Here is an 11574-nt window from a genome sequence, read left to right as displayed (position 1 = left end):
TGCTTATCAAAACATGATCGTGCAAGTTAAAGTTGATTTAGGTTTGTTCCAATAGAAATCATGTTTCGCTAATTGTATTTAATATATTTTATGTATAGCGAATTTTAATATTGTTTCAGTACTGAAACATCGCATGAAAACGTTAAATATACATGTACTCTGTAACTAGTCGTCTTTTAATATATATACCTTTCTTTTGTTTGTTAAAAATTCGCTCAATTTTGTTAAAGTAATGTAAAACACGGGCGCCATTTTGAAACAATTAACTTGTCAGAGAGTTCCGAATGAAATTTGATGTACGTTTCACACGGTTCTCGCACGCTTTGCTCGAAACGATTTACACGCTTTGCCCGAAACGCTAAACGGTTTACATGAAACTCTAAAAGGTTTACACGAAACGTTTCTCTCACGTAGGCCGCACGCTTTTTTGGTGTAGTAGTACGTTTTAGGGTCTGTAAATTTTGTCAGCACGCAATTCTAAACTTGCACATAGTCTTCAAAAATTTAGAAATATTTTAATATAGAAGTTATCTTTGAGAAAGGTTTACGTGTTTTGTAGGCGGGTTCAGTTTAAAAAAGAAATACAATTCCTGACATGAATCATGAGTACATACTGTTTATAACAATGCTTGCTACCCTTGAAAATTTAACTCGCCATTAAACATCTCACTTTTTAAAGAATATTTGAAACGATTACATAAACTCTGCTCGACAAATATTTTTCCTAAAATATTTTCTTCCTTTCTTTGTTTCAAAACACGTTTTATATACAGGCTTTCAATCACAACACGTTTTTATAACAAAAGCAGAACTGAAAGTATAGTCATTATAATCGTTTGACACCATATAACATATATTTTCAACTCGCAGCAACAACGGAAGACCTACTCGGGGCTTTGCCACGAGCTCTGCTCTAGTTTCATTACTTGTTTGTTTGAACAAAGTTATAATTCATGCTTCTATAAAACGTCAAAACTCAAGTTATATATTGTTCAACCTATTAGATCTATTTGTCTCTTTGAATAAAGAACTTGAACTTATGTTTGCACGATGAATCTATTATATTGAAGCGTACAGACCTTGTGTGTAGATAATAATTTATTGTTTCCACTCTCGCATGATCCCCTCGCACAAATTGGATGGTTAAATGCGTGCAGTTTAATGACAATTTTTAGTGCTTATGTACAGATAAAAAAAAATACTCATATACATGTATACGCATCTATTAAAAAATGATTCATTGATTAGTTTGTTTTCATTTTTGATATAAATCTCATGTTGCCGTTTTCAAGCGAACTAGCTGTTGTCTTAGAATACCCCCCCCCCCCACACACACACAGAAAAATCAAGTGGAAAAGGAAACAAAGACAAGTTTTAAATACTAGTATATGATATTTAAAACAAACATATCATCTTGTGTTGTGAAATAGATTTTTTGTTGTAATTTGATATTAGTAACATTCATGAAAAGCTCTCGTTTATATCCCGAATTTACATCAATTATATGATGCTAAAAAGCATAAATGTACATGTTAAGTTAAATTTTTAAGGCTAAAATTGAAAAAAATCTTTGTAAATCTAAATAAACCCATGTACGCAAGACGCAACTCTTGTGTATTAGGTAACCACTGACCGCTAGCTAGTCAATCCGCGACATTGCTCCCACTGGACCATCTGAAAGGTACTGTTAGCAAGCTCACCAATGATATCCCCGCTAAGAAAGAAGTCATTACTCACGTATTTCTCTATTAGAGAATAATGGATGGTTCTTTTTCTTTAGTGAGTCAGACAAGGCAGGGTATATTTACAGGTCACAGATAATCTTTATGTCAAACTCTAGCTTTTACTCATTTCCATTAATACAAGATATGGCACATGTTTAATATGACTTTGAACTTGCGCAACTGACCCTTGGTCAAGTTCATGACACACCATCGGTCATCAGGAATCTTTACATGAAATAGAAACTCCCATTGTTTCTCCTTAAATGACTTAGGGACAAATCATTACACACCCTCAGGTCATAAGCAATCTTTGTGTGAAGTAAGAAATTCCAAAGTGAACTGGAAACAAATTTTGCACTTTTCCTGCCAGTGACCTTTACTTTGTCCAAATGACCTTGGGTTTAGGTCATGACGCTTCGTCAGGTAATGAGTAATATTTGTATGAAGTAAGAACACTTACAATATTTCTCCATCAGAAAGATATAGACCGGACACGACGTACGGACGGACAAGGTGATTTTCATTTACCCCTCCCCTTCAATTTATTTTCGTGGGGGATAAAAATCCTTTTCGCCCGTTTTGTGCGGCACAAAAAAAGACCTATATTTTTTAATTATTTCTATCATAACACATATATGTAAAATATGTGTATGATTTGTATGCACATTTGAGTTCTTCTTATCATCGTCGGAAAGGATAAGAAACCCTTGAGGTCCAATAATGTCTTTTCATGGGCATTTGTCAATTTGCATCACTAAATGATTTCCAAGCGGTAAGCTATCAAAGCTTTTGAGATGTTACATGCAGATATTGAATTTCTATAGATTTAAATTTAAGGTTAGGAAAAACAACACTTTTTTATACAGTAAAAAAAATCTAAAATAGCTTTATGTACGCGTACACATAAATGCGTAAGCTATAAAGACTTAATTTCATACTCATACTACACAACTTCAATGATTTTTTTATCAATGGTCGCTATATTATAGTCTGCAAGTCAATTGACTACTACAATTATTTCAAAGAAATAAGAAACTGTCGACACTTGCATTACTCTGATGATTTAATGACGATCGACCGACTTTATTGCTTAATGTAGTCGTATATCATTACTTCTAATCCTGAGAACAAATTTTATTTAATCTTGACTTAAAACTGTTAACTTATAAAACCAGAGACATAAATAACTTAAGTTATTTATGTCTCTGATAATATATATTTTATTCTGTTCATAACTATAGAAGTTTAGCGTGTTCAACAGGTTAATTTTTTAGCCACATTCTCAGATTAAGGTATCGCACCTTTAATTTGAGGTTGATTGACATCGAATATTTAGACACTTATTGCTTAACAATTGACCGCTGCAGTGAAAGCATCCATCCAAATGTTACTCAATTATTTACCAATTGCTGATCTGCAGCCCAGGGGCAATATTCTGAGCTACAGTGTATGCGCGCTGACGCGACACGAGATTTTAGGTCGCACGTGGAGCGGATTGACTTAGCATAGACTGACCGAATAAACACACGGGTGGGAAAGTGACATACATTGAGGAGAAAAATGTACACATGTTAAGTAGTCGCCAAAAATAGGTCTTCGCCACATTTTGAAAAAAATAAAGCCCTTGCACTGTGATCATGAAACCGATAAAATCTAAACAAATCTTGTTTAAAAACTCATGTAAACATTCTAAAAATAATCACTAAATCCCTCAATTCTGGACAATTCTTTTATCGTGTAAGCCTCTACCGCCAATCGCAACTTCTCGGGCCTTTCCGGCAAGCTCGAAAAAACACTTCGAATGTATTACCTAGGCGTCCATGACAACCCCCCTTTTTATAAAACTTGATATAATTACAACACATTTTATGATCTGTTGAGATGTGAGCTATACTTCATTAAAGGTATCAATATACACTAAAATATAACACAGAAACGACATACAAGACTTCTTGCCGATACTTATTTTAATGGGAAGCGACTCCATTTTGTATAAAATTCTAACATCCGGTGATGTTAATACATTCGAGGTGTTTTTCCAAACTTGCTGGAAAGGCCAGAGAAGTTGCAATTGCCTCTACCACATGTGTTAATTTGATATTTGATTTTTTTTAATCCTGCCTTGAACGCTTGGGGACTGTTTCATTTTCTAAATTCGGCTAAATAATGCTTCCAATTTTGAGCGCTCTCTCTCTCTCTCTCTCTCTCTCATTTTATCTGCAACCCTATGAAGACGTCAACTACTTTCTACGATATCTATAAAACCTCTCAGCAGTATTTAGCGGAAACATTCGTGGGTAAATACAAAAATCTGAAATTGAAACACAAGTCAATCTTACATGTACCGGTCAAAATCTCGAATAAACAAATAGTTGGAATCGTACAAAATATCAATAAACATGCACGTGTGATAAAGTACATGTAGAAGAACACGAAGCTACCGCGGATCACTTGTCCACTCGCGCGGGATCTCCTTGGCTATGTTCTAGGGGTGATCATCATTTTAAGGTTTAAACTTTGTGGTTTTTCGTTGTTAACCTATAACATCATTAGTACATGACTGATGTATAGATTTTAGGACATTTTAGAATTACAAATTCACTATTGATTTATGTCTGATGATGTTTCTGATTTGGAATAATATCGCTTTTATCAATTTTTAGAGGGGCTTCTCAATTCACATTCTAATGTTTAATTAAATAAATTTAAGGTGAACAAACTTTAAGAACATAAAATTGAAACAGTTCTTGTTTGTATATCTTGTTATTAGATAACCGCTGACCTCTAGGTAGTGCAGCCGCGACCGATTTCCTCGGCCGCGGATGAGGGATCGGATAACTTACGTATAGGTAAAACACACATAGAGAGCTCAGAACCCAGGAAGATTTACAATGTTTGCAGTATGATGACTAAGCTTAATTAATATAAGTTTTTTTACCCTTTAATCCCACAGTTGATCTATCTGTCTGATACTGCTTCAGTTCGAGGATGGCATTGCTTTTATGATTATATAAACAGAACGATTTCTTATTGACACTCTATCGTTTTATTCAAATTAAGAAGAGTAAGCTTTAATGTCGTTGTGTACGATTCTTGTGTTTGCGGCTAAATAAAATCACATATGACAGACGTGATTCTTGTGTATTAGATAACCGCTGACCGCTAGGTAGTCCAGCCGCGACCTTGGTGATCGATTTTCTCGGCCGCGGGCGAGATGGGTTATGTAATGACGCACACAACTAAGAATTTATGTCGATTTAAAATGCTTGCAGTAAAATGACTCAAATCTATTTCATGGAAGTTATTTTTTTTTTAAATCTAGTTTATATATCTCACTAGATAAGAAAAAGAACGTTTATATTTTCTCTTTTTGTTTTTCTTAACGGTTGTCCACTATAAGACCTAAACAGAGGTGACTCCAAAAAAAAAGGCTGTAAGAAAAACATGTACACGTATACTTTTCAGACACTTTTTCAAATGAATCAAAGCATCCCGTATATGCTGGTACACTTTCAGCTGTTAATTTATGTACGTAATGCGCACGAAGACGATTCGCTTACTTGCCAAATGAATACAGGTACATGTTAACAAGACAAGCTTTTTACACTCATGTTACGCATTACCGATACAAAATAATTTTGTAACGACATTGATAACACAATAATGAACAACTTTTCTATCGACAGCTATAGCGAAATATTAACCAATATTGAGTTATAAAGCGAATACTTTTAAGGGCTCTAGACCCCTAATTTAAAGGGCCAGCCCTTTTTCAATGGTGTCAAGTGAAAGCCCTTGATATTTTGCACATATTTTGTTCAATATGTGTTTAGAGAAAATTTTAAACTAAAGAGCTACATAACAAAAACACAACCAAAAATCAGCATTTTTTGAAACACAAATTCAAATTAATTTTCTGAAACTTTAAAGGAGGAAAATTGTAAAAAGAAAACTCGGAGGACAACGTTCAAACTCTCTATTTTTAAGATTTGTGACCTTGTAACACATGCTGTGAGCGGTTTCAGAGCCTTTGCGTGCACAAGAATGCCTATATTTTTGGGGAAAAGGGGAATAACTCGGTACCGGAAGTGTCGATTTCAACCATTTTCTTCAGATATTGAGAAATAGTAACTACCAATAAGCTCTGAAAATTTGAACTTTATAGGATAACAAACAAGCTAGATAGTTGAGTTTTAAAAAACGTCTAGAAGAAAAAAAAAAGAATAACTAGAGCAAAGCTCGTTGCAAAGCAACGAGTGTGTCTTCCGTTAATGTCGGAAGTAAAGCTGGAAGTTCATGTAAGAAGCAGAGCTCTTAAACCAATAACAGGAGTAACTAAAATAAAAAGATGAAAAAATCGAATTATTCCTGGTATGACTTATCAAAATCCGAATGAGTTTAAGTACGACTTAACAAAAATCTTACTTATTTCAAGTACGACTAAACAATTATTTTTGGTACAAGTTAATTTTACTTTGAACATTACGCTATTTTTTAAACCAAGGACGCGGAATCAAAATTTCTGGAAATATCAATTTTTAAACCCGATATCTCTAATGCATCGTCCGATTTTAAAACGGCTTTCAGTGTTAGATTAAGCTGAATAAGCTCTACAAAACAGATATTCATTTTTGACTTGATCAAAAAATTCAATTTTTCGAAAAATTTGATTCACTTCTGGTTTTGACCGGAAGTGACAGATTTTCATTTCGAGCCTTATTACACAGGTAAAACGACTAAATCATAACCATTGAAAATTTCAAGCCTCTATCTTAAAGCGTTTTTAGAAACGCCCTGGACAAAATGACTTTTTAAAATTTTTTGTTTAAATGACGTAACGTAAAAACGGAAAGGGCGTTTTCAAAGAAACTTTAGAATCTTAGAGGCATAATAGTTGCACATAATCTCTCAAAGTTTCATCTCAATCGGTTATAAACTTTTTGAGTTATAAAGCCGAAAAGGAGTCAGATACAAAAGATGTCACCTTTGACCTTCCAAACTGTGCTTGTTGCACCATCAAATGTCAGAAACTTAGAAATGTAAAGTTTATTATATTTCTGTGAATATTTCCTATGTAAAATTACAATGAATAAACATGCTATTCCATCTAACTGTGAAATAGTTTCTATGCTATTCACCAGCAGCATACGATTTCCCTTTTTTAAACTCGGAACACCTCTGGTATAATCCGATCACAGCATTAAATTCAAAGTCCGATAATTCTAATTTGTTTATCATCAAGAAATTCTGCAACGCCAACAAATAAAGTTTTTTTCAGGATAATAATTAAGATACCTATAGCTATTTACTGACAGAAAGACAGACTGAGACTGTTGTGTTGTGTGAGGATGCCAGACAGTTTATTGTCCCCCTCAACAGCAACTATTTCACTTGGCTTCGCCCATGAAATAGTGGCTGTCTTGGAGGACAATAAACTTGCTATTATCCTCATACCAAGTGAATAGGTATATAATGTCCCATCCACATAAATTTCGAGTTATATAACCTCCCATTTGTAACCTGCAATTGACAAACAGTGTAAAGTCAACACAACAGTCTTAGCCGCAAGTTTCACTATTCAATTCTCATGTACGTATTAAACATTAGGGGTTTTCTTATTGCATACCAATTCCAACAAGGGAGATCCCTCTAATGATGATCATTAAAATTCATTTTATGAATCTTAGCAACACTCATAAGCCTTCAAGTGCAGCATCTCTTAAGGTGGCTCAAAACACCTTGAAATATTTTCTCAAATCAGCAGAAAATTACTTGATTATGATAGATATCATAATTGATAAGAAGTGTTTACGTCAAATAGGCAAAAAATGTGCAAATTTGGATGAACAATTACATTTTCAAAAATTTAATTCAATAAACAGTAACAAAAGCTCCAGGCGGACTAAAACTCAAACGCTTTAGAAACCCAATACTTTAACCATTAAGCTATGACGGTATACAACCCAATCGAACGATATTATGAGTTCAACAAAATATTTAAATCGCCATCTTGTGAAGAAGTGTCTTAAAAAGTATAATTCTAGGTGTAGTGATGTACCTTAATTTTACAAAAATATTAACGGATACTTTATCCGAATCGTCCCTTGCTACCTTTAACTTAGTACATTTTATGAACAGATGTCTTTGTCTTATAATAAGAAAGCTAATGCAATTCTGAGAAAAAAGTATACCACATATTGACAATTCCATTGAGGTTTAATAAACATATGGCCATTTAAGTGAACCCACCATTTCCAATTTCTTTTACTCAACACAGATTTACAGGGTTCTCCATAGTAAAACATCTTTACCTGACCTTTTAGAGGTCAATTGTTGTTCAACCACCTTTAATAAGAAACCTTATTCAATACAACATACATCTACATGATATTATCTTGATAAAAGCATCACATAACTTAGAAATGCCCTTACATGTATACCCACCCCCTATCTTTTGATTTTCATAAAAAAGTCATGGTTTGAAATCTTTTACCTAATTTTCTGAAACTTGTGGCAATTTCTATGAGTCATTTCTCACACATATTTGAAAACAATCATCAATGATACTAGAATTTGATCTTATTATGTTTCTTGAATGATTTGTAGCATTTTAATAATTAAATAGACAAGTATTTCTGCATGTGATTTCTTTTTTCCATGAAAAAAAGTAAGCTAACAATCATATTTATTAAATATCTAATCTATTCTGGTTTATTGTCTCTTTTTAACCATGCTAAAACAGTAAGATCAACAAGTTCAACATCTGCCTTAAATAAAATTAAATTCAAACACACCCGGGTAGCTGGTGGAGGAGAAATCCATTAAAAATGTTCAAATTTGACATGTTTTTTTCTACTTTTTTATGCATATATACCTTAAGCGGGTGAAAATAGATTGTTTCTTGCTCATTTCAAAAGTAATTATCATTGCTGGTGTTATTCAAAAGTCAAATGTACATTTACATATCCTACATGTAATCTTATGGAGAAAATTGGAAAGAGTTGGGTGATTTTTCAACTATGTAAACACATCTAAATATCTTTATAAAATAAAAAATGAAGGAAACATAATTGCATACTTTTATTGAAAAACTAATTTTCACAACAATTATATTTCTTTAAACAGCCTTGATTTTGTTTTTCATAATTTCTTATCAAACATGAACAAACCACAATAGGACATGATGCTTTCTTAAAGTTCCATTATAGTTAATGCATTATCCGATTTAATTTGAATTACCGGTAGATAGTCTGTAGAACACAAGGAATATGCATGTGGGTAGAGGTGACAGGTTAACCTCAAGAGCTGAAACCACAAGAATCAACAGGTAAAAGCCATGTGGTAACAAGAGTCTGCTTTAAGCTGAAATTAAAAAAAATAAATTACGGTAGCTGTGTTAACATACATGTACTTGTAATAGCTGTGTTTACATTAACATATACATAATATTTTTGGAAAAAATACACTGACCATGCAGTGTTATAAGTATGACATATCCAAATATATGACATTAACATTTAGCCAGTACAAAAACAAAAATGTGCATATCAAGTCATAATATCATAACATTAAAATAATTTCTTGGGTATAGACATATCAGATTGAGCGAGAGCAGGAGTGAGCGAGAGAGTTTGTTTTACTTGAAGTGCGACAGCAATATTTCAATTCATAAACTACAAACTTTAGGAATATTACCAATCCAAACAGTGTCAAAGTATAAGCTTCTGCTACGTGTATACCATGTTTTGTCAATTCTACTGTGGTTTATTGCGAATAAATTTAGCGAGGGTTTTTTTCTTACAAATTACATGTTTTAAAAACAATACTATGTATAATGCGCATAAAAATGAGGGATTAATAATACCGGGTACATGCTCATTTTAAAATTCAATGCACTTTGGATTTCTTTTACAAGATCGAGATATTTTTGTCACAAAATTAAGTTGCCCTCTGACAGTTTCATGAGTCTTTGCCAAGATTAAAAGAGAGAGAGAGAGAGAGAGAGAGAGAGAGAGAGAGAGAGAGAGATCTGAGGCACATGCAGTAAAAATTATTTACATACTATGTTGATGTGATATGCATGTAAAGCTTACCTAAAATGAATCAATATGTATAAAAGATAATCTAATCTCTCAAATTACAATGATTCTGTGAAATACTTATATCTTGAGAAGACTGTTTAATAGATATCATGGAACATTGACCTAAATTCTGAGCTTGATATAATATGAAATTTGAGACTTTACATGCCTGTTACACAAGCAATAACCATATATAACAGAGAGCGAGACAAAAGGTCTAATTTTAATTAGATTGAATAATTACTTTGTCAAATATATTTATTTAATTAAACACAAGCCTGAGTTTTTTAATTTATAAATTAAGTGAAGGCGATATGGTAAAGATCTGCTATAAATATTTAGGGTAAAGTTATCATCATGCAAACATGCACTCTAATTACAACATTCTATTCTTGTGTACCTGAGGACTCCCACCGCTTTTAATTTTAAATTCTTCATGCAATTTACTACTGATATCCTCTCTTCACTTGCCTCGGATAGTCTTTTAAACACCATCACCAGTCCCGTAAATTCGTGTGGTCCACTTTGTTTACATGTAAAAATGGCGACTCTCGATCTCGATGTAAATTCAACATACTTGATTTTCCAAAGTCGGTAGCGTGTTTCGGAGAAAGTCTGAGGCAAATAAGGAGGCGATATCAGTAGTAAATTGCATGAGGAATTTAATGGTACTAATTGTTTTCACAGAATTTGCGTATAAATAAGGTAAATCAGTCCAAAACTAGCGAACGTTTTTCTGCGCAATAAATATACATGTACAATTTTTTCAATGGGTGGCCCTGTAGCTCTCCGGTCTGTCATTATTTTTTTCCCCGGAGAGCTACAGTTCTGCAGCTACCGTGAAAATACACTGGACAGATAATATTCTGAGATTCCGCTGACTCTAACGCCCGCTTTTATATTGTGACGTACTTCAAAAGCGGAGGTTAGAGTCAGAGGAATCTCGGATTAGATTGAAAAGTGCAAAGACTCTGAAAAGAAAAAGTCAATACGACATATCCTGTATTGAAAAATACCTTTATAATCTGTCATACGTTAGTTGAGCTGAAATTTCCACTATCGCCGTCTTGCAGGCCTTGCTTCTTTTAAAAATGTAGACACACCGCTATCAGCTGTTTGTTCGCAGTCAAAACAAGGCGAGTTGAAATGGGGAATCGTACGATATAATTATTTCGATTATAACTAATAAGACTAATAAAAATTTACAACGTAATTATCGATCGAAATAACGAAATTGTATCGAAAAACACTTTATTTAACTATTAAAAAACAGAGTCCGGTTTTATGACCTGCACGAATTGTTTTCAGCAGGAGTTACTTTCAGTGTGAATTTTACACTATTTTTTAAACCAAGAACACGGAATCAAAATTTCCGGAAAAATCAATATTTAAACCCCGATATCTCTGCAATGCATCATCCGATTTGAAAACAAATTTCAGTTTTGTATTAAAGGCATATTGTCTAAGATTTTGATGTACTTTTCATATTGCTGAAAGTTACCATAAAACAAAGATATAACATCAAATACTTAAATAATGCATCACTGTGTCTATAAAAAGTCTCCTAATCATTAATTAATTGATTAAACTCGTCCGAACTCACCGTGTTAATTATGCATCGGAAGTTTTTCCGACGTCTACCGAAGCTGAGTTTTACATACCCGGATGCAGCGTAATGGATGACGAGGTAAGCACATGACAGTAATCTTATGTGATAATAAAATTATTCATACATAGTGGAAGGTGTATTGCAAGCCTATCCCTTCCAG

The sequence above is a fragment of the Crassostrea angulata genome, chromosome 9 (genome assembly GCF_025612915.1).
Source record: "Crassostrea angulata isolate pt1a10 chromosome 9, ASM2561291v2, whole genome shotgun sequence".
Classification (NCBI taxonomy): domain Eukaryota; kingdom Metazoa; phylum Mollusca; class Bivalvia; order Ostreida; family Ostreidae; genus Magallana; species Magallana angulata.
Note: the sequence above shows the minus strand (reverse complement) of the source record.